Source organism: Lissotriton helveticus, chromosome 6, assembly GCF_964261635.1.
Source record: "Lissotriton helveticus chromosome 6, aLisHel1.1, whole genome shotgun sequence".
In the NCBI taxonomy this organism is placed as follows: domain Eukaryota; kingdom Metazoa; phylum Chordata; class Amphibia; order Caudata; family Salamandridae; genus Lissotriton; species Lissotriton helveticus.
Window position 1 is genome coordinate 215,807,556 of NC_136067.1, and position 27,725 is coordinate 215,835,280.

A 27,725-nucleotide genomic window follows, 5' to 3' on the forward strand; every position below is an offset into this window, starting at 1 on the left:
TCCGTCATTGCCCCACCCGCTCAATAGAACGCGCCGCGCAAGCGCGGCGAGCGGGGCGTGACGGAACCGCTCCGTCACCAGCACAGCCCACCCGAGGCTCGTGACAGAGCGGTTCCGTCACGAGCATGGGAGGGGTTAATAATAGCTCTGTGTTTCTAATGCTCACATTTAATAATACCAGATGATCTCTAATAATTACAAAGGTGCAGGGCATGAGTCTAGACATTAAATATATCTTTTCAGTCACATTTTGCATATTATGGAAGTACAGATTTACTATTCTTGTCTCCATATTTACATACTTTGAAGATATATGTAGTTAGTAAAGTATACCTCTCAATATTTTTTCAATATTTTTTCCTTGAAATTCTGTTGCATCAATATTCAGGGATGGTTGTTCAGCGTGCGCACCTAATTTCACTTACTCTTTAGGTTTAAAGCCAGTTACATATGGCTTTTACTAGTTTAGATTAGTTATAATTGATCTGTACTGGTTTAAAGCAGTATTTACATTTTTCAGCCCGTTTAAACATGTTCTTAATAATTATAAGCAGTTACATCTGAATCCCACTGATTTAAAACAGTAACAACTGGCTGTTCCAAGATTTTTACCAATTACATCTGGTTCTCAAAAACTTTGAACATTTTCTTTGTAAGGTGCAACCAGTGCATCTGTTCGTTTTAATGGTTTTGCCGGACTGGTGCAAATAATTTTATTCAGTTTTACCCTGGCATTCGCCCAGGCCCTTACTGCAAGAAAGTCATCCTTTTTGCCCTGATCAACCCCAATTTCCGACTGATATGGTGGTTACGGATTCTAAAAGTGCCCTGAGCTCTGCTAACCAGGCCCAGGGCCAGTGCTCTGTCCTCTAAAGGTATATGGTTTTGTTATGTTCTAATTGGCCAAGACAACCTACCTGTAAGCCCCTAGTAATTGGTAGGGCATTAAGGTTTAGAAACACCAGTGAACTTAATGCCATTAAGTGTGCACTGCTATGGTGTTTGGTGTCATTGTAAAGCCAAGCCTGCCATGCAGGCTGGTTTTAAAATGAAACAATGTCTAAATTCAATTTTGGAATTAGGAGTACTTCCAAAGTCCAAAACTACCTTTTTATAACATATAAGTCACTCCTAAGGTCTACCCTAGGTGTTCCAAAGATAGTGTGCATTGTCATAAAAACGTAGGGACAATATGCAGTATGATTTATGTGCCCTGGTAGAGAAAAACAGTCAAAGCAATGTTCCCCTATTAGAGTGCTGCTAGCCCTGTATGTTAACATGGTAAGGATTTAGTAAACTTAATGAAGTCTAACTTTTGATTGGAGCTAACAAGCAATATCATTCAAAGTGTCAAAATATTGGTTACAATAAATCCATCAACTTGCCTAGGTCAGATCTATTATTTATCATTACAGGAAAGTAGTTTTAGAACTTACTATCCTGAAGTTACCTAAAACAGCCCTGTTGCAGACTCTTCTGATTGGCCAGCCTTTTGACAGCCTGAGCTAAACTTCCTGAGTAGGCATGAAGAGGCTCGGGACTAAAACAATACAGCCATTTGGTGGGAGGATATTGGTGTACCGGAAAAGCCAGGGAGAGGAAGGGGGCCGGGGAGATTAGCTGGACTTCAAAGGCAGGCAAACAGGACCCAGGCCAGCACCCACTTCCTTGATGCCCATCCAGATGGGAGCCCCCTAATTAAATTATGAGAGGGGCTGGAAGGGGAGTGTATTGAGATGTTAGTCACATCTCTGGGTTAGGTTACATAGACACACACCATGGAGAGAATTTCGCCATTTTGCTTTCTGGTCACAAATATGCCACACTTCGAGGGAAGTGGTCATAGCAGAGGGAGGTAAAGTAACCCCTATTGGTTAGGGTACCCCCCTCACTTGCCTGTCCAGAATGGAGGATAAATATGGGAGAGCTGCAGGACCTCCTCAGATCACTGCCTGTAACATCGGAAGAAAGAGGAAGAACTGCTCTGCTGTACCCTTGGACAGCCTCTCAGAAGGCTTGCACTAGAAGGACTGCACCTGCTGCATGCTCAAGAATCCACAAAGAAAGGTCTGTGCCTGGCTCAAAGGAAAAGGGGCTAACTCCCTGAGCAGCAAAAGGTACAACAGTGCTGAAAGAAGTCTCCAGCCACAGACAAAGAGAGAACTACCCCAGCTCACGAGCTACAACTGGATTTTTTTGCACTGCACAGGTGCATTGTGGGAAACTGAGTCCTTGCCTCAAAGATTAAATCCAGAGTCTTTGACCCCGTGGTTGGTGCTGCTGGATACTTCTCTCCCCAAAGGAACCAACAAGGAACTAGATCTGCAAGTTTGGAAATTTTCTGAACTGTTTTGCAGAAAAGCTCCAGGAAGAGGCTGGCTCGACGTTGAAAGTAAAGCTGCCATCCTCTACATGTCAATCGGCCTGACCACTCTGGTTTGTCATACTAAAAGCTCAGGAGCTAATCACCATCTACATGGAGGACAAAGACTGCCAGAGACTCACTGAGGCATCTCTCAGTGGCAGGCCGCAGTCGTCGAATTGAACTCTGTATCCAAGAAGTCCGAGGACCCTCTGACAAGCCTATCTAAGAAAGAACAGCTCCAAGAAAAAGACTAAGTCAGAAGGTACATTTTGATCAGGACCTAGCAGTCAGCCTATCTGACCCACCTTCCATCATGGTCGGCCCAAAACCTTGACTTTGTCCTGGTCCAGTGAGTCTGGTGGCTGGTAAGATGTTGCAAGGATTAGGTTACTGAGAAAAAAAAGAGATTTTTCTCCCTTGCTCCCTAGCCTGTGGGCATTGCAGGGGCCCATGCAGGTAAGAGCGGTGTGGCTGGATTGGGGGGATTTCGACAGATCACCATGAGGGCAAATTAAATAAATAATTCATTTTCCCTTGTTGTCGTCTGTCGAAATTCCAGCCCCACCGCTCTTACCTGCACGGGCCGCTGTTGGTTGGGCAAGATGACAGTGGTAAGGAGGCTAAGTAAATGAGTATTTCATTAATATCAACTTGTACCAGGAATATGAGGGACAGAGGGCAGGCATTTTTTTTCATCGCCTACTAAGACAATTGTGCACCCAGGTAAGGGGAAGGGCTTGGTGGCTAGCCAAAGGGGGTAGTAGGGCCAGGCTGCCACCTCTCATTTGTTTGTTCGCAACCTGGCTCTTTTATTTTTGTTCTTGATCTGTCAGACAGAGGAACTGACTTTTATCTTATCTTCACCCTATCATATAGCTAAATGGAAATCTATATATTTTTTTAAATGATCAAACCAGGGAACCCAGATTGCATGCCTCATATTAAAAAATTACCAATATATATATCTATACATCAGGAAATGTTTCACGAGCAGAAGTCACAGAGAGTGGCATTTCGGATGGCAGCATTCCTGATGTATCAGTGGTAGGGTTGAATCAACCTGTGAAAGAGGATCTTCAAAAGAAGAAGAATTTTTCATTACAATTCCAGGTGCTGAACCAAGGACGGACAGAATCCCAATCAGATCAAGGGAACCAGAGAGGGCGAAGACGAGGAAGTCGCGGAAAAACAAGAGGAATAAACAAGCCAAACTCAGGAAGTGGAAACGAGACCAGAAATGCAGACAAATTGCCCGTGGGAGTTCCGACAAGGGGCAGCAAAGCACAAGTATGACGGTAATTAATCTCTCTCAAAGATTATTTTTGCCCTCTGAAATTGAGGTATTAGCATTAGGCTTATCCTTTTGTCCCTCAATAAATCTGAACTACACTCAGACCAGAATTGACTTATTTTACTTTGCTAAAAAATTGAAACTAAAAAAGTTGTTTGAACTGCATCCCATGAGAAATGTATCTAGTAGTGAAGGTGCAGTCAACAGTAATCTGAACTTGAATGATGTTGATTTAATGGAAATCCTGTCATCAGGGGAGATTGTGGGCAAAGAGATGTTGGATAATTGTGAAATTAATGTAGGTGCAAATCCAGGAAGTGGTTTTAAACCTAAATCCAAATTCTTGCCTAATATTATCTGCAAAGCTGTTGAAGTGTTTGAGAAAGGGGTCCTGAGTGATATCAAAAAACTTAGAACAAAGAAAATTCCTAATGCTCAGAAAAATCTGTCTTTGTCACAAATGCAGGCCATTGATGATTTGAGAAATGATTCCCAAATAGTGGTACGCCACTCTGACAAGGGTGGGAATGTGGTGGTACTAGACAAAGACAAATATCTGGCAGAAGGTATGAGGCAGTTGGGAGATAGCACATGTTACCAGGTTACGACCTTTGGAGAAATTAAAAAATCAAATGCTACTTTTTATAATCTCTTAACAGAATATCGAGACAAAGGTTTATTAGAATGGGAGGAATACAACTACTTTAAATGTGAACATCCTAGCGTACCCATTCTATACCTATTACCCAAGCTCCATAAAAACGCAGTTGACCCGCAAAGGAGACCTATAGTATCATCAATGGGCTCCCTGTTGGAAAACACCTCACGCCTGATAGATCATTATTTAAGACCTTTTGTGATCTCTCTCCAAGCATATTTAAAAGATACCACACACTTTTTAACGATCATTGATGGTATACACTGGGAACTATCATACACACTAGTTACATTGGATGTGGGTAGCTTGTATACCTGAATACGTCATGATCTAGGGATACAGGCAGTTGAACATTTTCTTAAAACACGTTCAATCTCACTGACACTCCATTCCAAAATGTTGGTGGAACTAATACACTTCTGCCTGACTAACATTTTTTTTATTTTTGATGAGACGGTGTACCGACAGTCACAGGGCATGGCGATGGGCACCTGCTTCGCCCCCAGTAATGCCAACCTCTTCATGGGGTGGTGGGAGGAGCAGGTGTCCACGTCCATGTCCGATTTTAACACCAGGCTTGTCCTGTGGCTTAGGTACATCGACAACATTTTTATGATTTGGAATGGAAACATAGAATCAGCTAAGAACTTTGTGAACCAACTGAACAGAAATTCCTATAACCTTGTATTTTCTGAACACATTAATAAATTCCTAGATGTCCATGTTAAAATCAAAGGACAAACTGTGACTACCAGTCTATTCAGAAAACAAACAGCGGGCAACAGCATCTTGAGTGCTAGGAGTGCCCATCCCCGGAACCTGATTGACAGTATACGGTACGGGGAACTGTTACGGGCAAAGAGGAATTGCAGCACTACAAACGCTTATGAAAAAGAAAAACAAGTTATGTGTAGCCACTTCAAAGAGCGAGGTTACAAATGGTCCACAATTAAGAATGCATGTAATAGAGCAGATGCTATTGTGAGAAATTAACTACTTAACCCCAACCAAACACCTACGAATGAAGAGAAGGTCAGGTTTATAACAACTTTTTCAGGCCAAGCGAGAGACATTAGAACTATTTTTAAGAAACACTGGCATGTTCTTCTAACAGACCAACATCTCAAACCCTATTTAAGTGTCAATCCTCAAATTACGTTTAGAAGAGGGAAATCTCTGAAAGACGATCTGAGTAGAAATTCTGTGACCAGCAAGACAGTGAGCAAAGGCACTACAGGCTTTAAATGCTGTAGAAGTTGCAAGGCTTGCAGAAAAAGTGTGGATTAGGAATCTCTAACAATCCCCAATTCTGGAAGAGAGTTCACTATCCGCAAACCACTGACCTGTAATACAATGTTTTGTGTTTACGTACTCATTTGTCCATGTGATAAGTGGTACGTTAAGGAGCACAATACATCAAGCTGAAAAACGTGTGATGGAGCATGTGCGGGCGATAAAAAGCAACAATCAACAGTATCCCGTAGCCCGTCACTTTTATGACTGTCATTTTCAAAATGAAAATTTACTGAGAATGGTTGTCATTGCTATGGTTGATTTGGGGATCAGGGATGGCAACAGGAAACTTGCGTTGCGCAAGTTAGAATCAAGGTACATAATTGACTTTGAATGTACGAACCCTATAGGCCTTAACTCAAATGAGGAATTAGCGGTACACCTTGCTGAATGAAGATGATGAAATTTTGTAGATTCAATTATATTTATCTGCAGCCTGCTTTTCAGTCTTTTTATCTTATGTTTTAATTTTAGGTGATTCTTGGTAACAGTGGACATTTTTGGCCTTCGATATGCTACACCGAAATATCAAAAAAAGCATGAAATATCTCAATGAGACAACACTAGCAAAATCCACAGTAAAAAATTGATTTAGTTTGCCCACTTGGGCGTGATTCCAATCTTATGACAGCAAAAACGGACTTGATTATGCGTACGTTGAGTACGATTGTTTCGAACTTTATTGCACGAACAAATCGTGCCGTGGGACTTAACTTGATATAATTTCTAACGATGGACGCAATTGACGCTGAAACTATTTAGTTGTTTGATTAACCAGCGTTCTTGAATCATTGATGGAAATACTTACAGAAATTATAATTTTGCATTTGAATGAGAAAACTTTTGTCATATTCAAATTGTAATACAATCACTATCTTAGAAACAATTGAATGATACCCCAATTGGAGAATTAAGAATCAATCATGCATTGTTTAATGTTGAAAGAACTATCACAAAATGGCAGCCATACTTTTTACACTGTTACTTCACTTATGTGGTGTAAGTCCCATTTCTATGATGAATGTGGGATAAATATGGGTGCACACATCGGAACGGCTGAAACGTGATCAAGCCGTAAGGTGAAACGCGTTGTTTCCTGCCTAATAAATTTTGTGCACAAGAACAACTCCAGGTGTCCGAGTACGTGTGTTCTCACGAACGAAGCTCTCTTTTTGGATATATATATATATATATATATATATATATATATATATATATATATATATATATACATGACAATATTGACAATATAATATATGTGGCCCTGAAGCCAATTAATGTAATGTAATGTAATTGTGCATTTATATCGCTCAGCTGTCGCTCCAAGGAGCATCTAGGCGCCACTAATGACCAGGAGATCTATCACACGGTCAAGCTGCTTATACTAGATTTTTCCCACTGTCATACTAGTGTTCTGGCCCAAGAGTCCTGTAAGTTGAAGATCCAGGTTTTCAGTGCCTTTCGGAAGTCGGTTTCCCTCTCTAAAGCCCGAAGGTGAGGGGGAAGAGTGTTCCAGGCTTTGGATCCCAGGACTGGGAGTGATTTGCTCCCTCTCGTGCTAAGTCTAAAGGCCGGGACCGACAACAGGTTGGCATTTGAGGACCGTAAGGTACGCATCGGCTGGCACCTAGCGAACTTTCCCTGTAGATATTTCGGCCCTTGGGAGTGGATGGCTCTGAATGTAATAATCAGGATTTTAAAAAGGACCCGTTTGATGATCGGTAGCCAGTGCAAGGCCTTTAATGCAACTGACGCTGATGATTTCCCTGACCATTTCAACACCAGCCTAGCCGCTGCATGTTGCACCATCTGGAGTTTGTGAATAACAGCTTTGTTAGTGCTTGCATATAGGCTGTTGCAGTAATCTATCCTTGACGTCACAAGGGCGACCGTTACCGTTTTCCTAGCCGCCAAAGGAAGCAGATCGAAAAACTTCCTTAGCCCCTTGATGATGCCGAAACAGGTCCCTGCCACTGTCAGGGCATGTTGTTTAATAGACAGGGTGGTGTCAAAAATAATCCCCAGATTACGAGCCGAGTTGGTGGTATGAGGTGGAATATCCGCCTTCTCAGGCCACCATAATCTGGGGACAAAATGATTATGTGAGCCCATTGGCATGATCTCTGTCTTGCCCGTGTTACACTTCAGATGGTTCTTCCCCATCCAATCGAATGTGGCTGTCAGGCAACATTTGAGGTTTTCTTCCCAGTCCTGAGTATCTTTATCAAGGACCAGGATCAGTTGCGTGTCATCAGCATAAGCAACCACGTCAATGCCAAATGATGATATCAGCCTAATTAGAGGGGTAGTGTGCACATTAAACAATGTCGGGCTCAGACTCGAACCTTGTGGTACTGCCGTAGTGATTAATTTTTCCTTGGAGCAGAAATCCCCCAAGGTGACCACTTGCCTCCTGTCACTCAGAAAGTTTGTAATCCATTCTAGGACCTTACCAGTAATGCCAGATGTTGCTAGCCGGTCAATCAATATTGTGTGTATAATGATGTCAACCACTTTCTTCTGTTCTTGTTCGACTCCCTGAGTAGTTTTACTCTACATCTATAATCCGAGTCTCTGTGTGCTGTTAGCTAGTTAGCTATGCAATCTGTTGTTCTATGTGAAGAGCTCTATTACCAATGCAGTGAGGTCTGATCTATATAAATAACATAATCAAATTAAAATAAAATTAAAATAGTAACTGTCAGAAACCTACTCTAGTTTGGTCAAAACACAGTTCTGAGAGAATCCTTTCTCAACCCCTGGTAGCTATGGCACACATATCAGGCAGTCTCCACAGGTGTGTGTGGTAAGCTGAAGCAGGACCCACAATTTTAAAGTAAGAAAGACAACTCAATAAAATTCCCAAACAACTTCGAAAAATGTAGAAATATTTAGTGAGTAAAAAAGACACAAAGATCATGAAAATAGGTTAAGTGGAACCAGAGATACGACTGTTTCAAATTTTATGCCAATAGGCACCTAGAAAAAGTCAAGCACTATGGAAAATCAACTGTTTGCAGTGGACCAGGATCTAGGTATAATTTCAAGCCAAGCACGATGGAATGAAAGTTGAATACACCAAGAGGGTTGTCCCGGGTAAAAGTTTCCTTTGGACATAGTCTCCAAGTGCTGGTCAGGCTTCTTCTTGTCAGTCCTGCAGTCCCTATCTTCTCAGGGCAGGCTGTTTCCAGACAGATGTTGTGCCACATCTTCTGCCGGGTCTGGTCCTCTTTAGTCAGAATGGCCCTCTTGGTCTAAGGAGTCATTAAGCTTTTTGTGTCCATGAAGCAGGTAACAAGTGGCAACCACTTAATCCTTGGAGAGCAGTCCAGTCCTTGGATGCCAGCAGAATTCAGCAATCTTTGAACCCTTATATGAGTTCTCCTCCCTCAGTAGGATTTAGGATTCTTCATCCAACAGGCCTTTGTCAAGTGCAGTAATTCTCTGAGGGAGTGGTGATGGAGGTGCCAGATTTATCATGTGCACTAGCCAGTGATTGGAGAAGTTCTACCACCTAAGTCTAACAATTATCTTGCAGTCCCCTCACCTCGTATTGCAGCTCTTCCTCTTTGCCTTAATGTGAAATTTCCCAGGAGCCTGTTTTAAGATGATAGGACCCAGCTTCCAACCGGCAGTCTTGTCTTTAGATTCTTGGCGGCACCCTACCTGACAGCGTCAAAACTGATTTTCCTTGCTGCTGTGGCTGGAGCCTAACTGTCTAGAAGGTTCCTATGATGAATAGAAGAAACCCTCTTCGGCATCTTCTTCTCAAAAGAGGTTGTCCTAACACTAATCTTTATTCAGCCAACTGTTCCTGACCACTCCCAGATAGTTAATCCCTGCTATGTGCACATCAATTAACAGCTATTGTCCTTTCCTGGTGTTGCGTATCCTTGTACACTTGCCAAGGTCTACAAGGTTTGGATACCCAACCCACAGCTGCTGATCTACTAAGTTCAGTGCAGCAATAATGAGTAGTGAATTCCAGGTTACTGAGCTCCACACATTGGGCATACCGGCTGATGTGGTCTGTGCTTTCTGGGTTACTAACAGGGATGAAGTGATAATCCAAGCGATCGCTCATTAATGAGTTACACACTCAAGGGTCAGTAGAAATGGAAAATGCATTTCGGCATATTTATTTTAAAATAGTTATTGTAAAACTTCTGAACTTAGTGCACATAATATTGTTGGGGAGCATCACAAAAGACAAAAATTAAAAGCAGGTAAGCGTTTCATGAACAGAGAAAACAACAGGGAAAAACTGTAACATCATTATCACAATTTGTAACTCCTAACACCCTCAGATGAATAAATATAAAGCCTATTTCTCGAGTTTCAGAGATGGTGTGCATAATTGGGACAACAAGGTTTTTTGTCCGCTTGGAATATCTTGCCAGCTATTTCGAGCACAAGGGCAAAGAGATTGTATCTGTTCGAGAACACAATACTGGCACCAGTCAATAAAGACAAAATGCTTCACAGAGCCTTGGAGGGTCTTGCTGGAGCCTTCTTAGGTTAAAGTGGAATCTGGTACCGTGCCCATCAGGATCTGCATCAAAGGTGAAGATTCTCTCTCCTCAGTGGTCAGTTTGGGGGCTAAATTGCAGAATCAAATGGGCATTTTAAGACAATAGAACTAACTGGAGTAAACCAGTGGATGTTAAATATGTCACCTATGTTAAAAGCCCATCTCTAACTCATATTAAAGTGTCTGTTTTCAAGAGCTTGAGATGTAAATATCAAGAATATATACTGGACTTGTGTTGCCTAATATTATAGCACTTCAGGCTAAAGGGCAACATAAATACCACTTTCGCAGGTTTTGCAAAAGATGACAAATATACTGACTGGGCACTAAAGTGCAGACAGGCCAACTAAAATCGAAACTGCAGCTAACATGGAACTTGTACTGCACGCACTTAAGAACCTCAAACTTTCAACTAAAATGAAAATAAAGGTCTAAAATTAAATGATTTAAATAATTAAAATAACAGAATTATGAAGGAGAATGGTAATAGTGTTTATGACATTCCTGGAATAACTTTTTAATTATACAATCACTGAATATGTTTTTTGCATAATCTGGCTGATCATAAATTCATGATACATTTACAGAACAGAAGAATATGCTTACATATGTGCATTTTGTGCTTACTGCTTGTTGATTGTTCAATGACACATTTTCATACTAAAAACAAGGGGTCTCCGTATTGGATGACGTGACATTTACAGCACCCCTGTAATGATAAGAAAGATACAAAAAAAACATTCATGACAATGTACAAGCATTATAAAGAAGGGTTATATGCACAATGATAAATGAAAAATATTCTAGACAAATTATTTCATTTTCTGATGATTAGGTCTGGGTGCAAAAAGGAAAACATAAAGACGACAAAAAAGTGTAAACTGTTCCATAAAAAAAACCTCTCTGTCTTCAAGTCACATTAAAAAAGGAGGTACAATTACTTTCTTGCATGTTGATTCAATACAGTTAAGTTTGTTTCTTTCCACTGATGAAGCAGAGGTGATATTTCACTGAATTTGGAATTTGAAGCCATAGAACATAGTCTAGCCCTTCATGACTGAGTTACAACACTGGACCCAGAGGTAAGCCATTATCATCTGAGCAAGAGTTGTTATCTCCCACTGTCAAAAGATGTGAAGACCAGCTCTAGAAGTGAGATAGGTAGCAGAACTGTTTCCCTTCTACTGTGACTGGAGACCAGATGTGTAGGAGGGTCCTGGGAAAGAATAGGAGAAGCCCAGCTAAGACGTGTATTCCAATTCAGAAGGTTTGATGAGTGGCAGAACTTGTTTTAATGCAACTCTTCTACAAGTGTCACTGATCACCTGTGACCTGACCGTGCAGCAAATGATTCTATCAACAATTTTTCAACACAAATTTAAACAGTACTAAAATTACAAATTTAACTGTTCATCAGACTACATTTTTTTTAAATTTCTCAATTCATCAATCTCTTATATCTCTAACATTCATCTTAGATTACACAGCAAAATGCTCTATTTTAAACATGAACTAAAAAGCTGGTAAACTGGCCTATTAGACAAATGAAAGTTTCATTTCCAATCTCTGTTGCACAATACATTTTGGGATGTCATTCCCTTTTTCAGGGGCCACTGTGAAAAATATGAACAACAATGGGTGGGAGGGGGGAATATCACAAATCAATATTTTTTAAACTTAATTCAACTGTACACATCTTCTAAGTAGTGAACTGGTTGATAGGAAGCTGAAAAATTGTTGCACACTGTGCTTGGTAGATGAGTGAAACACGAGCGCCTGAAAACATGACAATGTGCTTAGCATCACGCAAAGACACATAAAACCATGCCTAAGAACATAAAAATGTGTTTGGAGTCAACCGGAGATGAAAAAAAAAGGCATGCAAAGACCCCCTTTCTATTATGTAAAACAATTCTGTCACCACAAAGTTCCCCTGATTTATAATCTATATCTCCCACAAAAATAGTGCCAAGCTTGTCTACACAGAGTAGTATTTATCGCAACACCTTCTTTCTGACTGTCGTAACAAAACATACTTCTGTACAGACTCTGAAAGTGATAACCAACCATAAGGACCAAGTAAAAGAAAAAACTATCGCTTTAACTACACAAAAAGAATGCCTCCTCTATGCACATACTGGCAGTCAATACCACATGGAATGCGCTGATCAACGACGTGTAGAAATTGCTATGAATTCGGTTATAGACTACGCTGTGGACCAAACAAGTTAAAGAGCCAGTTTTTAAAAAATATTGTTCATGTTTCAAACCTCAAGGTTAGTGTTTCAATGTCCACAATATTTGAATGCTAAAAGACGCTTACCACAGGTGGTCTATGCCTGTGTGTTCTCCAACTGTTCACATAAAAAAAAGAGTAATCTTTTGCTGCGTTACAACCCTATGTCTAATCACCACATACAGTCTGCCTCTTCCTTATTAAAAATAAAAATAGGACTAGTGTTCCCTGAGCGATCGCTAAGACAGAAAAATAGCTGCCATATCGACACTGTTTATACTGGATAAATATGCGGCATCTGAAGATCAATCAAAATGCCAACCTGCTCTAATATTAATACCTTGTACATAAAATGTAATTGAAGTGTGAGAATATCCATAATTTACAAATCCCATAAACGTAGCACAACAGTGAATGTGAATATGAACTGCATCAACTTGCACAGTGATGTACTGTAAAAAGAAATAACCAGAACACATTTGATTCCAAAATCCATGAAAGAAAGTGAAAGTGTGATGAAATGAAAACACTTAAGTACATCAAAAGAACATGTTTTTGAACAATGAGTTCATTTTGACAGTCGAGCAGTAGAAATACATAAACAATCATAAATATCATCTCTTGGGACGCAATCTACCTTGTGTCAGGTTGCTTAATACAGAGATCAACATTTGCATTCATATCAAAGTGGTACACTTATAGAAAACAACTCATATCAATTTTATATGTCATTCCTGCCAGGGTCATTGTATTGAATCTTTTGATCCAGTAAGTCTCTCTCTGTGACAGTAATTTAGAGTTGTCTTTGTCAGGACTTTTAGTGTCTCCAGAATCAGGAATCTTAATTGGGCAATGTTATGTCTGCTTTCTAACCAGTCAACAACTAGATTAGTGTTTTTGTTGAAGATCATGTTTTTATTTTGTGTGATTCTTGTTTTGATATTTTGTTCTGTTTTGCCAATATACAATAAACCAGTGGGCATTCAATGCAGTAAATCACATTAGCTGAATTACAATCTGCTGAATGTCTGAGTATAACTTGCTCGCCTGTACTGGGGTTTGTAATGATATTCCACTGATTACATTATTGCAATGTATGCAATTATAGCATTTTTTGCTGCCTTCTTCTTGTTTCTGGCTTTTCCTTTTTGGCGTAGTCAGTGATTCCTTCACCATCTTTGTACTCGTGTAGGCAAAAAGGGGTTTGTTTTTAAATAAATGTTTAAACTCAGGATCATTCTGCAGGAGCTCTAGTTTGTTGATGATTTTCTTGATGGTGACTGATTTAGTTGAAAATTTAGAGACAAAGATCCTGTGAAACTTTAGGTTTGTTTATCAGTAACTCTTGATAGTTAATTGTTTCCACTCATTTTTTAGTTTTTTCTGCTCTGCTTCTGTTATTAACCTCGACTTTTTTAGGCAGCGGCTGAGATACAGTACGTCCACCAGATGCTAGCCTTTTTCCAAAAACATGCAGAGGACAAAGAAAAAGAAAGGATCAGCAAAAATCTGAGGACCAAAAACAAAGTTTAGTAAATACCATATCTTCAGTTGCATTTACAACATGGCAATTAGAGGTACTAAGCAAAGGTACCTCATTCGTACCAACCTACAACACTAACCCACTGGAAACAGAAGTAGCATTGTTCAGATTTATGAGAACTTTGAGATTACAGCATTTCTTCAAGAATGCTATACCACCCACAGGTGAAAAGGAAGCATTGGAATATACAGAATTCAAACCCAGGAGTACATGCATGCTGTCAGTTTACCATAAAATGCTGGATACCTTTGAGGACTAACGAAAAAAGATCTTGCTTCTTTAAATTTTCACTCTAACTGACGCTCTAACTTCTCGATAACAAAACGTAGAATTTTGAAAACTTTGTTTCACAATATATGGCTAGTGTTTCAACCAGCAGACAAAGGTGGCGCCTTAGTTATTATGGATAAGAGTCATTACAATACCAAAGTACAAGAACATGTATTAGATGAATCCACATACTTGCTCCTTGACAAAGATCCCACTTTTGAGATACTGGAAATATTAATAAACATTTTAGACACAGCCCTGAAAATGGAGTGGATAACCTCTACAACACGATCATTTCTCACAGTTAAATATCCACGATGACCTTGCCTATATATGTTCCCAAAAATTCATAGGAGCATCAATGATGCACCGTTTCGACTCATTGTAACTCGTTGTTTGAACCATTTGGGAAATATGTTGATTATATTTTTTTGCTGTCATTTGTTCAAACATGAAGATCATATATCCAAGAGACCACAGATTTTTTTTTAAACGCCTAGAGAATCTTGATTGTGAAGAAAGCAACCAGTGGTTACTATGTATTAATCAACATAATATCTCTTTATACCTGCATTCCTTAACAAGAGGGCATTGACGCAGTAGAATGGGCATTACTCCAGCCTCAAATTCAAGATAACAAAGTATTCCTGCTTGAAATCTTACAATTCTGTCTTGAACATAGTTTTTTTAATCGGAACAGAGTTTTTTTCTTCAGGTAAGAGGAACTTCAATGGGATTTGCAGGAGCCCCAGCATATGCAAATACATGCATAGCCCAATTTGAGCTTGACCATATTTTTTGAGACCCAGAGTGGGATGAGGATCTCATCTTCTATTGTTGGTTCATCAACAACATATTTTGATTAGGAAAAATACCCAAACTAAACTACTGAACAAAATAGCTGATTAAACACCAAGAATATGAGAATTCTCACTGACAATATCAGTGACAGGAGTTTAGCATTTTTAGATGTTCAGGTGGATAAGTCAAACCCAAAGATCAACACAAGCGCACACAAGAAAAGCACAGATCAAAACAATTTATTATTGTACCAGAGCTTTCAGCCGTCAAAACTAATTGCCAATTTACCTTACTCGCAGATGCTTAGAATCCAGAGAATATCCTCTATCACAGAAGCACTCTCAGATCACTGAAAGAATAAAAACTGAAATCCATGGAAAGAAAGTACCCATTGAAATACTGGAGATAACAGAAAAAAGAGTGGAAACAATCAACAGTCAAAACCTTCTGAAAAATAAACCTAAACTTTTACAGGATCGGCTGGTCTTTGTCTCTAAATTTTCAACTAAATGTGTCACCATCAAGAAAATCATCAACAAACGATGGGAATTCCTGCAGAATGAACCTGAGTCTCAAGGGTTATTTAAAAACAAACCCTTCTTTTGTCTACACGAGGACGAAGAACATGAAATATTTACTGATAACACCAAAAAGGATACACAAGAAGATGGCACCAAGAAATGCTATAATTGCATACATTGCAATAATGTAATCAGTGGTAATATCATTACACACCCCAATATGGGTGAGCAAGCTAAACTCAGACATTCAGCAGATTGTAATTCAGCTAATCTGATTTACTGCATTAAATGTCCATGTGGAATAAGGTATATTAGCAAAACATAACGAAAGATCAAAACAAGAATCACGGAACACAAAAGCATGATCCACAACAAAAACACTAATTCCAATCTAGTTTTCACTGGTTAGAAAGCAGACATAACATTGCCCAATTAAGATGCCTGATTCTGGATACACTAACAACTTCAAATTACTGTCACAGAGAGAAACTTACTGGATCAAAAGATTCAATACAATGTCCCTGATGTGAGTTGTGTACCACTTTGAGATGAATGCAAATGTTGCTCTCTGTATTATGCAACTGACAAAAGGTAGCTTCTGTCCCAGCAGACAATATTTATGATTGTTTATGTATTTCTAACAATCGACTGTCATGTCAAAACAAACTCATTGTTCAACAACAAGTTCTTTTTAGTACTTACATGTTTTCATTTCATCACACTATCACTTACTTCCATGGATTTTGGAATCAAAGGTGTTCTGGTTCTCTCTTTTCACAGCACATCACTGTACAAGTTGATCCAGTGCCTATTCAGATTCACTGTTGAGCGAGGTTTATGGGCTTTATAAATTATGGACCTTCACAAGCTTCAATTACATTTTATGCACGAGGGGTTACCGTTAAAGCAGGTTGGGATTTTGATTCCTCTTCAGATGCGGCAGATTTATCCAGTATACACAGTGTCAATATAACGTTTTTTGCCAACTGCATGTGATGTCTAGATGTAGGGTTGAAATGCAGCAAAAGATTACTCATGCAGTTTTTTAGGTGAACGGTCGGAAAACACACAGGCATAGATCAACTGTGGTAACCATCTTTTAGCATTCTAATATTGTGGATATTGAAATAGTAACCTTTAGGTTTCACACATGAACAATTTTTAAAAAAACTGGCGCTTTAATTTCTTTGCTCCACAGCGTAGTCTATAACCAAATTCAAAGCAATTCCTACACGTTGACGATCAGCGCATTCCATGCAATGTTGACTGCAGGTATGTGCATAGAGGCGACATTCTTTCAGTGCAGTGAAAGTGGAATTTTTTATTCTTTTGTTTGGCATTTTTCAAGACATAACATGTCCAAAATGAACAATCATACAGACCTTCATGCTACCGCATCCCGCATCCAGTAACAACAATCATGTGTATTCTTAGTACAGACAAGATACCACTCATTACAGATAATCAGATAAAAACAGTGGAAAGAAAGAGGCGCAATACACAGTTAATCAAGTGGGTTATTGTGTAAATATTCAACCAGATAAGTCCAGTAGTCTCTCGGGCGTGATCCCGACGGCAGCTCCTCTTCGTAGGTGGTAAGAGTGTCGCGACAGTAAGCCATGTCACAAAGCCATTGGTGAGTTGTAGGTGTATTTTTACTATACCAACATAGTGAGACTCTGTACTTAGCTAGGAGCAAGGCAATCATACAAAATTTGCGTTTTGTAGCCCGAACATCGCATAATAGTCCCAGGATACATGTGCAGCTGGAGCAAATAATTGACACCCCTACCATGTCACTCGGTATTTGTGTAACCTTTTCCCAATACTCCTGTATTAACAAACAGCTCCATGCAAGATGTAAAAAGTCTGCAGGCTGATTCTGCAGCGTTTACATCGTGCATCTGGACGGAGACCATATTTGTGAAGCCTAACCGGGGTGTAATAAGTTTGGTGCAGATATTTGTAATGTAGTATTCGTAGATTACCGTTAGGCGTCAACCCTTCCTTGAGAGAACAAGCCACCCTCCACTCCTCCTCTGTAAGCGGAATGTCGAGCGCCTCATTCCATCTTGTCCATGCCTTGTATGTTGTGTCAGCTATTTCCTCTTGGATTGTGGTATACAGTCGTGATATTAATCGCTTATTACTAGAGGAGGTTATGATCAGTTGAAGCGCTTGCAATTGCAGAGGTTCCGCCTGGTATGTAGGGTGATGTTGTTTAATCGTCCCTTGGAGTCTGTGATATGTAAAACGGAATAGCAGTGTTTGGTTACTGACATAATCAAAATCCTTTAGTTGTTTAAAAACCCCATTGTGATAAAGATCTCCCATCGTATCAATCCCTACTTGCCGTAACAATCCCATGCCCACCTCTTCTTGTGTAACTGATAAGCTTGGATGGTGATGCAATGGGAGGGCAGGTGCAAACAGTGGTAGCTTATGTGCCAATCTACTCATTTGATGCCATGCGGCGTTGGTTGTGTCCACTGTGTTAATATCTTTGGCATGTAGTGGAGGCCTGTGATGAGTTATTATTGCTGTCAGTGGGATAGGTAACGCGTCACCTTCTTCAATTGCTTCATGTGTGAGATAGGGGGTTCGATGGTACCTGTGGTGAGCGTACTGCACTTGTGCACATAATTAGTAGAGAAAGAAATCAGGGACCTTGAAGCCACCCATGGAATATGGCAGCGTTAGAGCTCGTAGTTCAATTCTGGCTTGCTTGCCTGCCCAAATAAGTTTAGTCAGTAACGAGGATAGTCGGCGGAAGACTTTCGACGGGGGCGTAATGGGGATGTTGTTAAAAAGATAAAGGAATTTCGGCAGAATTACCATTTTTATGATAGCTAATCTATCCGCCAATGATAGGGGCAATTGGATCCAGCGATCAATTTTGTCGTTTATAGAGCTTATTGCTCTGCTATAGTTTGTACGGATCACAATCTCCGGGTCTCGATGGTACCATACTCCCAAGTATCTCACTGGCTCAGATTGATACTCTAGAGGAAATTCTGTGGTGTACGGGTGTGTGGAGTCTGTAAGGGGAATAATGATAGATTTGTCCCAATTTATTTGAAGGTCAGAGTGTCTCCCGAATTTGCTATATTCAGGCAAAAGAGGGGCAAAAGAGGGGCTAAATGGATTACCGGGTCACGCACATATAATAACATATCATCCGCGCACATGGAGATATGTAAAGGTCGCTGCGGAAATTGTAAAGCAGAATAGTGATGACCCTGCCTGATTTTGCAAGCTAAAGGTTCGAGCACCAACTCAAATAACAATGGGGACAATGGACATCCTTGCCTTGTCCCGCGCGCTATGGGCATACTATCCGAGATATAATTATTAATGCGGATACGGGCCACGGGCTTGGTGTATAGCAACTGAATCCGCTGCAGGAATATGGGGGGAAGCCCATCCTTTTAAGTACTGTCAATAGATATGGCCATTCTATTCAATCAAATGCTTTGGCCGCATCCAACATAACTGCGGCTGCTCTAGTGGTAGGTACTAGGTAGTGGGATAGTGCAAACAATGTCCTGGTATTGTGTGCTGTTGACCAAGTCGGTATGAATCCCGACTGATCCAGCAGGACCAGGTTGGTCATAAGGGGCTGCAGCAGTTTGGCCAGTATTTTAGAGTCCACATTTATGAGTGACAGCAGCCTATAGGATTCACAGTATTCGGGGTCGTTTGCGGGCTTTAGTAGGGCGACCAATACAGCTTCTCGTAAGGAGAGAGGGAGAATCAATTTGTCAAATGCATCACCATACAGCTATAAGATCTGCAAAGGTCTTGCAGAACTCACAGGTAAACCCATCAGAGCCCGCAGCCTTCCCATTAGGGAGTGATTTAATAATCTCTGTAACTTCTTCTACCATAATCGGTAGGGAGAGATACTCCCTTTGTGTATCCGAAAGCCAGGCGATGGCCACATCCTCCAGATACTTCATAATCTCCACTGGGGGTGCAGTGTTACGGGATTCATATAATGCGCCATACGTGTTCATGAATTCTTGCAGTATACCTTGTGCAGTAGTCCGCACTTCCCCGTTAGCGCCTCAGACATGTAGGACAGTTTGTGGGGCACGACCTTCACAAATTTTATACGCCAGCATACTCCAAGATCTACCTCCCTCGCCAAAGGCTCTTGCCTTAGCTTGTTTTGTTCTGTATTTGAGTTCATCTTCAGCTCGGGATTGATATTCGGACATTACAGTCCTGATGTCTCCCAGTCTCTGCGGGTTCGGGGTCAGCTCATATTCACTCTCTAGGGATTTCAACTGACTCTCGCACATAGATAATTGTCTGCGGATATCTTTCAAAATACTCGCAAAGGTACTGATACATACGCCACGCAGGCATGGGTCATCAGTGGTAGGTTCATTAAAGAGGAAGAAGTCCGAAATGGCCGTGGTAATCGTCTCCGTGTATACTGTGTCAGCTAATGCTTTCGCGTTGAAGCGCCAGCTATAAGGGGGTGGTGTATAATACAGTACCTCAACAGACAATAGTATGGGGTTATGATCTGACAATGTCCTTGGGAGGTGTTTGATAGTGTTAGTCCAGAGCAGTGTATCTTTTGAACCTATCCAATAATCGATTCGGGACCAGCTATTATGCGCAGCTGATGTGTGTGTCGCTTCCCTACATGTTGGATGCTGAGCCTGCCAAATATCAAGCAACTGCAGTTCCGACATAATATCAAGCATTTTAGTCATGGCTTTCCGATGTGGTTCTGTGGTGGACCCCGATCTGTCGAGACTTTCAATCAATACTAGATTAAAGTCCCCTCCCCATAGAAATGTCCTATCTGCCACATCATGTAGTTTCTACCAAACCTCATGATAAAAATCCGGGACATCCGTGTTCGGGCCGTATGTGTTTATGACTACAATCCGCTGCCCTCGGAGTACGCCCGCGACAATGATGTACCTTCCCTGAGAGTCTGCTATGGTAGTGTCGATAGAAAAATTCGTACCCTTTTTGATCAATATTGTAACCCCCCTGGAATATGAAGAGTACGTCGAACTGTGAATAGTTTCGGCCCATTTATGACTCAATTTGCAACCAGAACGTGAGGCAATGTGTGTTTCCTGGAGAAATGCAATGTCAATATGCAAGCAATCATAATAAGCAAACATGTGCCGAATTTTTTTAGGATTATTAAGTCCCCGTACATTCCACGTGAGGAAATTTAGAGTTGTGGGCCTCAATTTATCTTGAACCATGGCGCCAATGAGGAAACATATCCCAGTATGATGTAGTAGTCAGAAACTGCACTACCCTATTGAAAGACAGTGTATGTTGAGTAGCATCTGTCATGCATTGTATAGCACATTTATCATGGAGTGCGGCGTTGCATCTCAAGCACTTTGGTCTGTAGAAAAATTTCCCACCCTTACCCTCCCACCCACCACCCACTTTAGCATCCCAAACATGCCAAAGACAAATCTCCTCATAAAAACACAAACAAAGCATGAACAACATGGGGAATACCCGCATGAGGGTCCGCCATGGGCACACAACATCATCCACGGTAGTGGATGTGGTCAGGTTGACAATGTGAATGCAGTTCAATTTTAATCAAACAAAAATGAAGAAACTTGGCTATAGTTCAAGAAGGATGTGGGATAGCACGTTGTATGACAGCGAACAGCTCCCACCATATTTATACTGCTACAGTAACGTCAGTTAGGTCTAGAAAGGTCCGTCAACCTATAACATGGCTTCTCAACACTCACAGCCAGCCGCGCTGCATTTCTGAAAATAAGCTTGCCACTCATACCAAGGTTAGCCCTCTTATTTGCCGCTTCCTTTCAGCCTTAATTCAATTCTAAAACCAATCCGAATCATTTAGGTCCGCTCATCATATACATATAACCTGAGCATATGTGGAGCTCAACTTATACCTCAGAGTGGGTCAAAGACACAGTCAGCAATGATTGCAATCCCATGCGTCCAAGTATGCAGAAATAGCACCACCGCACACTCAGCCTGAAATCCTATGCCTCCCTCCACAGGTGGAGGAGACATTGAAGGATTGAAGCCCACTAGTGAGAGTCAAGGAGGGATCCCCTGCGACTACATAGTATGGACCATTGGAGAGGGAAGAGCGGCTCTATACTTGTGTTGCGATATGTCTGGTCTGTTAACCTGTGGTAGTCAGATATCTGAAAACAATCACATTCGTATTGACCTTAGCATACCGCAATAATGGACGTAGAAAGGATCCCATGAATCTGTGATGCTACACAGGAATTCCTGCATCCAAAGTACTGCAAAGTAAGATCAATTTCCAGGTCATCGCTCTTCAGAGGTGCCCCAGTCTGCTCCTCTACCCAATGCCAATTTACAAGTGTGGCCCATGACCTGTGGGACATGGTCATCCTTCCCCCACCACTTGACCAGTGTGATGGCAGTGTAGCGCAGATCCAAACTGTGATGTGCAGATTCCATATGACAGTTTCACTGATGTGAAGTTTTAGCTAATCCTGCCTTGACCTTTCTGTCCATCCGAACTTTGCATAAAGAAACATCCTATTCAGATTCTTGGGGTTGCTCATCGTGCCTATGTTCCTTACGTTTTGAGGTTAACTTCTTGATGAATTCCTGGGCAGCTTTCGAGGTCTGTAGGATCGTTGATCGTCCCTCCCACGTTAACTTCAGCCTAGTGGGATAAAGCATTGCATATTCCACGTTTAGCTCACGCAATTTCGATTTGGCCTGGGCAAATTCTCAATGAGCCTGTTGGACCGCCATAGTGAAATCAGGGTAGAATTCCAGCTTGTTACCCTGGTATGTTACCTGCTGCTTCTCCCTGGCCAGCCTCAGCGCAGTATCTCTATCCCTATAATTTAATATGCGAGCAATGATGGGACGTGAGGCTGCCCCTGGAGGCGGACGTGGCGCAAGGGACCTATGCGCTCGCTCCATAATGAGGAATGCTGTGAAGTGTTCTGCCCCAAATACTGACCAGAGCATCTCCTCCACATACGTCTCCAGTCGACCAGTATTGGTAGATTCTGGAACGCATGCGATTCAGATATTATTCTGGCGTGACCTGGCTTCTTATAGCTGGTGTATAAACCATTCGTAGTATAAATACATATTAAAGCAACATATCATTATTATCGATGCAAGGAACACATTGATACAATATTGATATCAAGTTCTCAATCTAGGTTGACCCATTTGACAAAACTTCCTGAAATGTGCCAATAAAGTATATATGTATGTAAGCTACATCTTGCAAATTTTCATACAGAATAATTAACCATCAAATTTACTTTTGGAAGCAGCCCACTTTATTGTGAACTCAGCTTGGTTACACTAATAAGCAGTCTTGCAGACGTTGCAGGGTGGATGACTGCCAACTGTCCCCAGCCTAATGCCAGTAAGTATGTCTTGCTGGTAGGGAAAGATCTTGAGCTATGGAGCAAACAGTGATGGCCCACCACCCTGGGCCGTGCACCCGCCACCACCCAGGTGGTAAAAAACCTTGCTATTTGGGTCGATTCAGCTCTTAGTTTCCAAACCCAAACTAAGAAGGTGGCGGCAACATGTTTTGGTATTCTTTGCGCGCTCAAACCTCCGTTTTCTTTTTTACCCTTCCATCCGACAGATGATCATCCAAGCATCTGTGCTGTCAAAACTGGATTATGCCTACTCGCTTTACCTGGGGGGCAACAAGACGGATATTTTGAGACTACCAAGGGTCCAAAACGTAGCCGCCAGAACTCTTCTCGGCATGCCTAAACGCAGCCTCACCTCCAGTGCCATTCGTCAGCTACATTGGCTACTGGTGGCGAGACGGGTGGAGTTCGAGTCCCTCTGTTTCGCTTGTAGGATCCTGAATTCCCCTACCCCTGGCATTCTAGCGGGTCTGCTTTCCTCCTACACTTCCACTCGCCATCTTCGCTCGGTGGGTCAACACCTGGTAGTTGTCCCCCGGTCAGGAGGGCTCACGCCTGGGGCGCTCCTTTCGCACACTGGCAGCTAAACTGTGGAATGCCCTCCCTGTACATATCCAGAGGATGGATAATTATTTGGCATTTCGTAAAGCACTGAAGACACATTTTCCTTCTCTTTAGGTTTTTTTTAGTCCACGCCCTTCTGCTTGCCTCTGTGGCTTGTATCAGCCCACTGGTCTTCTTTTTCTTTTGTCATGATAGGTTTCCTCGCTGTTAGCTGCTATTATTGCTATAAATGTCGGTACGCCCCTTTGCTGAGGCAGCTGCGCGCTATACAAGACATCCTAACATAACATAATATGTTGATTGTAATTTCATGTTAGACTGGTTCAAACAATGATGCTTGCTCCTAAATCAATATATCAACTGTGCCAAAATACATGGAGGTATTCTTGTACCCACTGTCATACTCGTACCAATATCAAATTTAAAAATAAACAATAAATAAATAATTAAAGTGCAGTTGCCTTAATTCTATATATAAGTTCTGCAAGAGCATCTAGAGGCTTCCGGCTCCACTTTAATATTTTTGAAGATAGTTATTATTTATGAGTACACCCTGCATGGACAGAAAATTAAATACAGTGGTTTACATGCTTTACAGCCCATGGAATCTCAACGAAGTTATCTCTTCAAGAGATTTGCAGCCATTCTTCCATCACTAATTGATCTCTGTAGTGACTGTGACTGTGGTGCTGCAGCTTCTGTGAGGTCGTCTGTTTTCACTTAGTGGTACGAGAGGCGCTCACTGTATTGTAGTGTAACCTGTGATGTTCCATCACTCATTTAATTGATGATTTCATTGATAGTCATGCGGCATTTTCAGTGGTCATTAATGACTTTATTTTTTATGTAATATGTCATGCATGAGGTCATTTGGTATTGTATTTGGGTATTATGGTTGTGGAGATTCTATGTTTTTTTTAAAAACATTATTTTTGGGTTTTAATTGAAATCCAGGATGTTGACAATTTAAAGTAAGATTATTGATATCACATTAGCAATATAGGCCATGGCGCAAAGCCAGGCAGAAAATCAGAAATCCAACGGGCTACTGCTAAACATAGTCGCAATGCAAAAAGAAGTTCCTGGTGGGTCATCGTAATCACCTTCAGAGGTGCTGTATAAGAACGAGAGTCCCCCCAGCTGAGCTCGTGGAAGATAGGTGGAAAAGAAGTAGTCAGGTTCACCTGGTCCCTATCCCTCCTAAAATCACTTTGAATGGTAACCAAATACTTTCGATCTTGAACAGCTTATCATTGATTACACCATTCAAACATTCTCTAGCGTAAATGTGCCACACTTTGGTCCACCATAGCGTAATGCTCGAGGGTAAGGGGTTCTTCCAAGTATGGGCTATTGTTACCCTTACAGACAGTAGGAGGGAAGTGAACAGTCTGCCCCTAGGAGTAGTGTATGAGTAGACTGAGTTCTCCCCTGCCTCATGCAATACTCCATTGGGTCTAATGACAGGGCCACCAAAGATAGGTGAATTTTCTGCAGCACCGCCACCCAAACTTGCTTCACCTGTGTGCATTGCTACAACATGTTTAAATATGTGCTCTGGGTTCCATAACCCCTTCAACTGAGATTAGATATTCCAGAAATGGCATTAAGGTGTACGGGGGGGAAATACCATCTGGTAAGGAGTTCACTTTTTTCTGCAGGCAAACAGCAGTCTTGACTGCTTACAAGTAACTGCCGTGTTTTAAAATGGTGCCCAGGTCCTGCTCCCATTTCAACTATTAGGTGTGCCTGTGTGGTTGTGATAGGTTGAATAGGGCTATATAGAGAAGGATGCTACCTGTCTTTGCCATACCCTGCAAGGTATGGTGTTCTAGGGGGGCCTTGGGTCTTCCGCCATTTTCCTTCACTCTAGGTGTGTTCACCCACTAAAGGAGTTGAGCAAGGGGGAACTCATCCGCCATGGTGTTTATTGAAAGGCCTGTCCAGAGTAGCCCCATTCTTGTAAAGTTCCCCTAGCAATGGAGGCACTCCTTCTTTCCACTCCTCAAAGTGTGAATCTATATTGCCCAGCGAGAATTCAGGGATTCGCAAAATGGGAAAAGTGTGAAGGGATATGTGGTGGGCGCTTCGTGGTGGTTAATCTTATCCCAATGCTGCAAAAGAGTTGCAGTAGGCCATATTGATGCTTGTTGGGATAAAATACATATTATTGAGTAGAGGAGTGCAAGAGAGTACCTGTTCGGGGAGCACACAAGTTTTGGTGTACGGGAGTTGGTGCCAATTCAAAGCTGATTGTAATTGGGAAGCATGGATATAGTGCTCTATGTGAGGGAATCCTAAACCTCCATCGGATGGTCTCTTAAAAAGTGTCTCCCTGGATACTCTAGGCATTGAATTGTGCCATACAGACTTCAGCAGTAGTTTTTGGACTTGAAGAATAGTCTCCTTGCGTTACATAAAGAGATTGGGGCCTGTAATTCTTTTTAATGCTGTTGATTCAGCCCAACCTTGGAATCTTGAGCTTACCCCAGCAGTACAGGTGAGATGTTGCAAGTGTATATAGTGTGGATGGAACAAATGAGAAAAAATCCTAAATGATGGAAGGAGGAAGCTTCCCATGACAAGCCGGAAGTGAAGAGCAGGTGTTGAGATATATTAGTAGGAGCAGACACTCTTCCCCTATGTTGGGGAACAGTAGTTAAAGCAAAACCGTCAGGCAGCTTCAAAGTTCTTTAATTTGGCCTAAGTGGGAAGAGTATGCCCAGACCTGGGTCCCGGACACACTTGTCTCTGGAGCCAGGCTGTACCAGGCTGATGAGCCCATAACTAGAGCAAAACTGGGTTGCTTGTGTTTCTATTCAGGGAGGACCTGGCTTGGCAGTTCAGGCAGGATTGTTGCCTTTGGGGCAGGGTTAAGACTGATTTGCATATAGCTGGGTCCAAACTGAGGTGGTATTGTGTGCAAAATAATAATGATTTTGGATGTGCCTGAGTGATTACCATTGGCTGAGATTAATTCAAGCATTCCATACATCACTGCTCTATATACTCATTGTGTCACCCTAACTGGAACGGGTATGCCAGATGTGGGTCCTGTGCACACTGTGCCACTGGAACCAAGCTGTACCCGCTTATGAGCCCGTAACTAGTTCGAAACTGGTCCTGGGTTGCTTGTTTTCTGGATAAGGGCGGACCTGGCTTGGCAGTTTGGGCTGGACTGCTTCTGTTGGAGCAGGGTTGAGACTGATTTGCATATAGCTGGGTCCAAACTGAGGTGGCATGGTGTGCAAAATAACGATGAATTGGGATGGGGCCTAAGTGATTACCAGTGATTGAGATTAGTTCAATCATTTCATACATCACTGTGTGTAAACTTAATTAATTCAGCCAGCAGATGTGGGAAAGATATGTTGTGGTGCGTCAGGAAACACAAGATGTTGTCAACAAACAGAGCTACCTTGTAGTGCATTCCATCAACCTAAATACCCTGGATTTCCAGATTCATTTCCAGCGAACAATGGGCTCCATTGTGGGTGCAAATATCATGGAGATAGTGTGCACCACTGCTTAGTGCCTCTGTAGAGGGGAGTGGAGAGGAGAGAGCACCATTAGCTTTGACCAGAGACAACAGGTTGACATAATTGGCCAACACATAGGTCATCATATAGGGGACCTATCCAGTCTTTGAGGAGATAGCTTGGAGAAACTGCCAGTCCACACTATCAAAAAGCTTCTCCATATCCAGACAGAGGATGGTCGTGGTGTTGGTCCACTCTGCTGCCTCAAGACGTTCACTGACAGATGCACATTGCCTCAAGCCTGTCTATTTTGTATGAATCCAGATTGACAGAGAGACAGCAACAATGGCCAAATAGAGTGTAGGTGGTATACTAGAATGGAAGTGAAGATGTTAACACCGAAGTTTAAATGCGATAAGTCTATATGACGAGGGAGTCGTGGGATCCTGGCCCGGTCTTAAAAAATCTGTCATAGTTGGTGTTGCCGTTTTAGTAAAAAGGAGTCGAAAACCTTGGCTCCAGGATCTGCCAACAGCTCAGACCAGGCTGCATAGAATGAAACTGATTACCCATCTGGCCCCGGGGCTTTGTTAGCTTTTAATTGATGTATGGTACCTCATCTGGTGTGATTGGCTCTTGGAATAACTATGGATCCAAGTGGGAAAATGTGAGGTCTTGGAAGTATTGATCCTGTGTGTCAGTAAAGAGGGATTGCGCTTGGGACAGTGCAAAATATTATGCTGTGAAAATGT

At 41.6% G+C, this 27,725-nt stretch overlaps 1 long non-coding RNA gene across 2 annotated transcripts in view; it reads right to left on the reverse strand.

The window, feature by feature from the left end:
• The window catches only part of LOC144761300 (uncharacterized), a 129,092-nt gene that overhangs the window by 97,924 nt on the left and 3,443 nt on the right, over window positions 1-27,725 (reverse strand). For both annotated transcript variants that reach the window (XR_013595662.1, XR_013595663.1), the window contains exon 2: window positions 10,745-10,847. This is a non-coding gene — a long non-coding RNA (uncharacterized LOC144761300). The remainder of the gene's footprint in view (window positions 1-10,744; window positions 10,848-27,725) is intronic.